This window comes from Triticum urartu, chromosome 7A (genome assembly GCF_056163025.1).
Source record: "Triticum urartu cultivar PI428250 chromosome 7A, HENAU_Tu73, whole genome shotgun sequence".
NCBI classification, from domain to species: domain Eukaryota; kingdom Viridiplantae; phylum Streptophyta; class Magnoliopsida; order Poales; family Poaceae; genus Triticum; species Triticum urartu.
The window spans coordinates 118,670,759-118,676,188 of NC_141879.1; the positions used below are offsets into that span (position 1 = coordinate 118,670,759).

At 45.7% G+C, this 5,430-nt stretch overlaps 1 long non-coding RNA gene across 1 annotated transcript; it reads left to right on the forward strand.

Annotated features, from left to right (window-relative positions):
- Positions 1-719: 719 nt before the first annotated feature.
- On the forward strand, positions 720-4,471 carry LOC125521886 (uncharacterized). Its single transcript, XR_007289481.2, has 6 exons — positions 720-1,376; positions 1,903-2,022; positions 2,208-2,261; positions 2,970-3,025; positions 3,392-3,569; positions 4,283-4,471. It is a non-coding gene; the product is annotated as an uncharacterized LOC125521886 (long non-coding RNA).
- Positions 4,472-5,430: the final 959 nt, after the last annotated feature.

A 5,430-nucleotide genomic window follows, 5' to 3' on the forward strand; every position in this document is an offset into this window, starting at 1 on the left:
AATATGAGATCATTTGAACAAACTCTGCCATAAATGTGGCCATAAGATTGATCATTTGGCTTGAAAGCCATGAATCTTCACGCATGATAGCTCATTTCTGAGAACACTTTTTTAAAATAATTGTCGTAGTACCAGTTTATTATTTTTCCTGAAAACTTGGTCACATATGATGACACAATGCGAAGGTTTTCCAATTTTTTCATTTTTTTCATTTTTTATGCCCGTCTTAAAATGCGGTCGGAATGGCGGGCTTGACCATTTCATAGCTAGTTGTTGATTCTTGGAAACCTTTTCATGTTTCTATGATTAAATAAATAATTTTGTATCTACAAATGATTTTTGGGAAAAATAAATAGCAAACTATGAGGCCACTGCAGATTAAATTTGACCCGCTTCCTATTGAATCGGCGGATATTTGTTTAAATGAACAAAAATAGCTAGAAGGATTGGGATGCATACAAATTGGTGATCATCCATAAAATGTGGTCTAAACTAAGTGAAAATTTTAGTGATGCAATTTGCAAAATAATATTGCTAGTTGCTTCACAAAATCCCCTGTTTTTAGCACTAGGAGATAATTTAAATAAATACCTCATGTTTTGAACCAATCAGGAAGCAGCCCACGGATCACCCCGTGTAGTCGATCTGAGCCGTCCACACTCTCCCTCAGTCCCTCGATCCAGCGTCTCTCGCTCACCTCTCACTTCTCGTCCCTCTCCCACCAACCCTCCCTCTCTCCCTCCCCGATCCAGATCACCGCCGCCTCCCCCCTCTCTCTATCTCCGATCCAGATCGGCCGCCTCTTCTCCCTTCCTTCTGCCGCTTCCCTATCTCTCTTCCCATCGCCGGCAGTGGCGCCCTCCTTCCCTCATGCTGCACCCAAACCTCCCTCCCGCTCCCAGCTTTTCTTCCTCCTCCGCCGCCTCTAGGGTTTCTCTCCCCGATCCCCAATCCCCTAGCGCTCCACTCCTTCCTTGCCGCCGCCACCTCCGGCGCCGGATCCTGGCGACCTCAGGCGGGAATCGAAGACTCCTGTCCGGCGAGATCCGGCGCACGCCCGAGCCTGAGCGATGAGGTGGTTCAAATCGTGCATGGGGACGCAGCGAGGGACCTAACGGTGGTCACCGTCAGCTGCCCGGACAAGACCGGCCTGGGCTGCGACCTCTGCCACCTTGTCGTCCTCTTCGGCCTCAACGTCCACAAAGGCGACATGAGCACCGACGGCCGCTGGTGCTACATCGTGCTCTGGGTCGCCGCCTCGCGCCGGGGCCGGGCCGTGGACTGGGACGCCCTCAAGGAGCGGCTGGTGGAGCTTCGTCCGCACCGCGCTAGAGCAGACCCGCCTCCGCACCGCCCTCACGCCCCACCCCTCGCAGGTTGGTTCATGTCCTACTACTTCCCTTTGCTCGCCTTGCCGAGCTCCCTGCTCCTTTTTCCTTGCCACCTTGCAATGTCCTAGCTCGGTACACACTGCGCTGGCGAGCATGCTCTGTCTGCTCGAGGTGACTAGCAAAGCCGTAACTGCATACTGGTGTCCATGCTAGCCCAGCCCGTTAGGCAGGTGTCCATGAATTCAGATGCACTTGCTAACTGAAAAGTTGGTCTAAACAGAGGAGAAAAACCAGTACTGTTGTGATGTCGCACTAGTGCTAGCTGAATTTCGGTGCCTGGTCTTTGTCTGAAGCATGAGCCTCATTCATTTCTTCAGATATATAATCAATTGTTGACTACTTAAGGCTTTGAGTGAGGGTCAGTCTCCGAGTCTGGTATAGTGGTATAGGCATTTTTTATGAAATTGTCCATCTAGAACATCATAAAGTGTAGGTCTCCTGTGATATCAGCTGATGCCAGTCACATTTGTCATTCACAGAAGATGATTTTTTTCCTGTGTCATGCTTCCAGGAAAAGTTCAGGCTCATACGAGCCAACGACGATGTGACTGTTTTGGATGCTCTCTCCTTCAGCGCTCTCAAAATTGGACTGCTTCGCAGCTTGACGGTTGAGAAGAAAAACTATGTTCAGGTACTTCATGACCAAAACCCACCAACAATTATCCCAAAAGGCTATGAACTGAAATATAGGTTTACATGTGAAGCTGCTTATATCTGAATATTACAGCTGCAACAGCTGCAGTTTGTTCTGTAAGAATAGTTGCTAGCTCTTTCTGTGACCCATCTTTATTTCTTTGTTCTGTTTGGATGGAGCAGGAGCCCTCTTTGGTCGACATGCATGAGGAGGAGGAAATTGTCTCCCCACACAAGGTTGATCCCTCTCGACTTTACTGTGAGGTTTTTTCTATCACTGCTATGTTGTAGCCTAGTTTCTGTTGTGGCCCTTAAAAGCTCATATCATATTTGCACCTGTATGATGTGTGTGTGCTTGATGCTCACGTACTAAGTAAGGTTGGTGGTTGTTTTGCGACTGAATCATGTTTCAGTTTGATACCACTATGCTTTCTCTTGTCAAATTCGTCCCTGACTAGTATAGTTAGTACTATTGCAGCAGGTTGATTGATTGAGGGAAAACTCTTGCCTCTGCTTAACATATCTAAAATATAGTCAAATTCCTCAACAACATGTTTGTTTTTTACAACAACAATGCATTCAAAAATCTGACCTGTCTATATACACACTTTGTGGAAGAAATAGGATATATATGTGCTTCTGTTGCTTCTATATTATGGGAAAACTTTGTTTTTGCCACTCTAGCTTTTGACCACTTTGCTTATGCCACTCTAGAATTTTACATTTCACTTTTGCCACTCTTAGTTTTTGACAATACATCACAATTGCCATTCCGTGGCAAAAGCAATAATTTTAGAGTGGCAATTACGATACATTGTCAAAATCTAGAGTGGAAAAAGTGAAATGAAAAGTTATTGCTTTTGCCACTGAATGGCATTTGTGATATATACATGTACGTTTAGTTATTCGACATGCTTCAACATTTTTCTATTTGATTTGGTGTAGGAGGATGCCTGAGCTGACCAGGAGGACACCCTCGTCCACCTCAGCCACCACACAAGGTCGTCCTTCTATTTCTTTCGCTGTTTGTTCATGTGCTACTTGCGTTTCAGTTCCATTGGCTCCTATTGCAAACAAGTCTATACATTAGACTAGCCCAAGTGTTGTAAGTGCTGGGTGTCCTAGATACAGAAATATACCAAGTGCAAGTGGGTGCTCGTGTTGTGCATAGTAGCAGATATGTTTATGTGAGCTATACAATGGCCTATTTCTTCCTAATGATATGAACACTATCTCATGATCGACCAGGTCCCTGCTCTGTTTCTTCTTCTTTTGCATCATGTACATATGTATGTGTCTGACAATGAAGTGGTTTCTTCAGAATTGATCGAGTCTGACAAAGTTGTTCTGAACATTTCTTGAAACAGGGCGAGGCCGGTGATGTCCGTGCGGTGATGTCCCTGGGGTGGCGCCACTGTGCCCGGCGCTTGCCCTGGTCGCCGCGGTGGTGCTTCGGCAGCTTCCAGACCCTCTCCTTGATGTGGTGATGGTCACACCACAGCCGTGGTGTGGCTGAGCCTCTGCTACGGTTACAACCTTCCTCTGGTGAGCTCCTCCATGTTCCTTCTTCTCTGATGTAGATCCTGCATGGCCTTGGCCATGATTTGGGTTGGATGTGGGGCTCTGCTAGTTGCTGCTAGATGCTGTAACCAAGCATCAACTCCTACTAGAGCGCTCTGGTGATAAATTCATGCGGTTCTAGGGTCTGTCAGTAGCTGCCAATGTGTACATGCTTTATATATGTGCTCCTGTGATGCTCTGGTGGAATGGGGTTGCTCTGGATTTGCTAAGTTGGTTAGGAGCAGTGCTTAATCTGTTGTTTGCTCCTATGTGGCTCTGTTGTTTGCTCATATGTGGCTCTGTTGGACTCATGCTCTGATCCTACACCAGCAGCTTGATTGGTTCTATATACACTAGCAGCAGTAGCTCATGTACATGTAATTGGACTCCCAGGGTGTTGTTCTTGTAAATTCTTCCATGTCTTTCTCTTTTTGCTGGTGCTACTACACATGTTAGATTGTTAGCTGTACTTGTTTCCATCTCAAATTACTTATCTTCTTGAACATATGCCTGATGCTTGGTGCATGTAGGATGTGCTCCGTGTGGATATCTATGCATTTGTTAAGATTTTTGTAGCACATGCTATGGCCTCAAAGATTGTTTATTTTATTTTCGTTCATACAAGCACAATTTTTTATTGCCGTCAAGGGGTGAATTAATTTGATCGTTAATATGTGGTTGGATGTGATGTTTTGCAGGTTGAAGGCGCTAAGGTGTTGGAGACGTGCGTGTACTTGTTGAGCGTTTTATCTGTAGAATGCTATACTGTGATTGGTGTAATATTGTATGGTTATATTGTGATTGGTGGAATGTAATAAACTTGATTGGTACATCGGTGATTTGGCTGTTATTTGAATATATTTAAAATGTGTTCTCTAATTGGTAAATCATTGAGTTACAAGTTGTGAAAAAATAAAACCTGATGTTTGGGACCTAGTGCCTAGATGAATCTGACAATGTGCATCCCGTTTACTACAATAATCTGGAAATTGAATGTAACAAAAAAAAGAAAACCCGAAAATATAAAATATATAGAATGTGAAAAGGTTGCACCTTAGAAAGCAAAAAAAGGCCGAACCAATGGCCCAAGCCCATGTAGCTAGTAAAAAACAACAGGAAAAATACATTAAAAAGGCTGAATTGTTGGGCTCGGCCCATGTAAAACGCCGAATCGGACCGGATGATTCTTGTGCCACATCAGCTTGCCACGTTGGATGCCTACGTGGCCTGAGGAGGTTGCTAGCGACCAAAAATTTGGTCGAAGAACCAACGACCTTTTACATATCACAGAGGAGGTCACTAATTTCAGTTTACGACTGCCAGCTTTTGACCTTCTGTTTTTGGTCACAAAAAAGTCGTAAATGAAAAAGTATGACCTTTCAGCGGCCAATAGGGAGGGTCACAAGTTGACATATTTCTTGTAGTGAGCATCTCCCAATGAACATTATGATATATCATACATGCAGAACGGAGCTACGAGCAAGAAGTTACGGCACGCTGAACATGCACATGTGACATGATATTTCTGAGGACTTAGTGGAAAACTACCAGCGCGAAAACGGGATCTAGATCGGGGAAGCTCCATCTCTGCTACAGAACGACGCCGGTGGAAGTCAACGGCGACGGTGGGGCGGCATGGGACTCCGGTGGGCATCGGGGAGGCCGAGGATGGGTGGATCCGGACATGGGGAACCCATTCCCGGCGACAAGGCGGCTTGTGGCGGCGCGGACGTGGAGATCGGGGCAGCCATGGTGGTCCTGCAAGGTTCTAGAGAGAGATCAAAGGTGAGAGGGAGAGAGAGGTAACGAGAGAGAGAGAGAGAGAGAGAGCAGAACGGGAGACGGG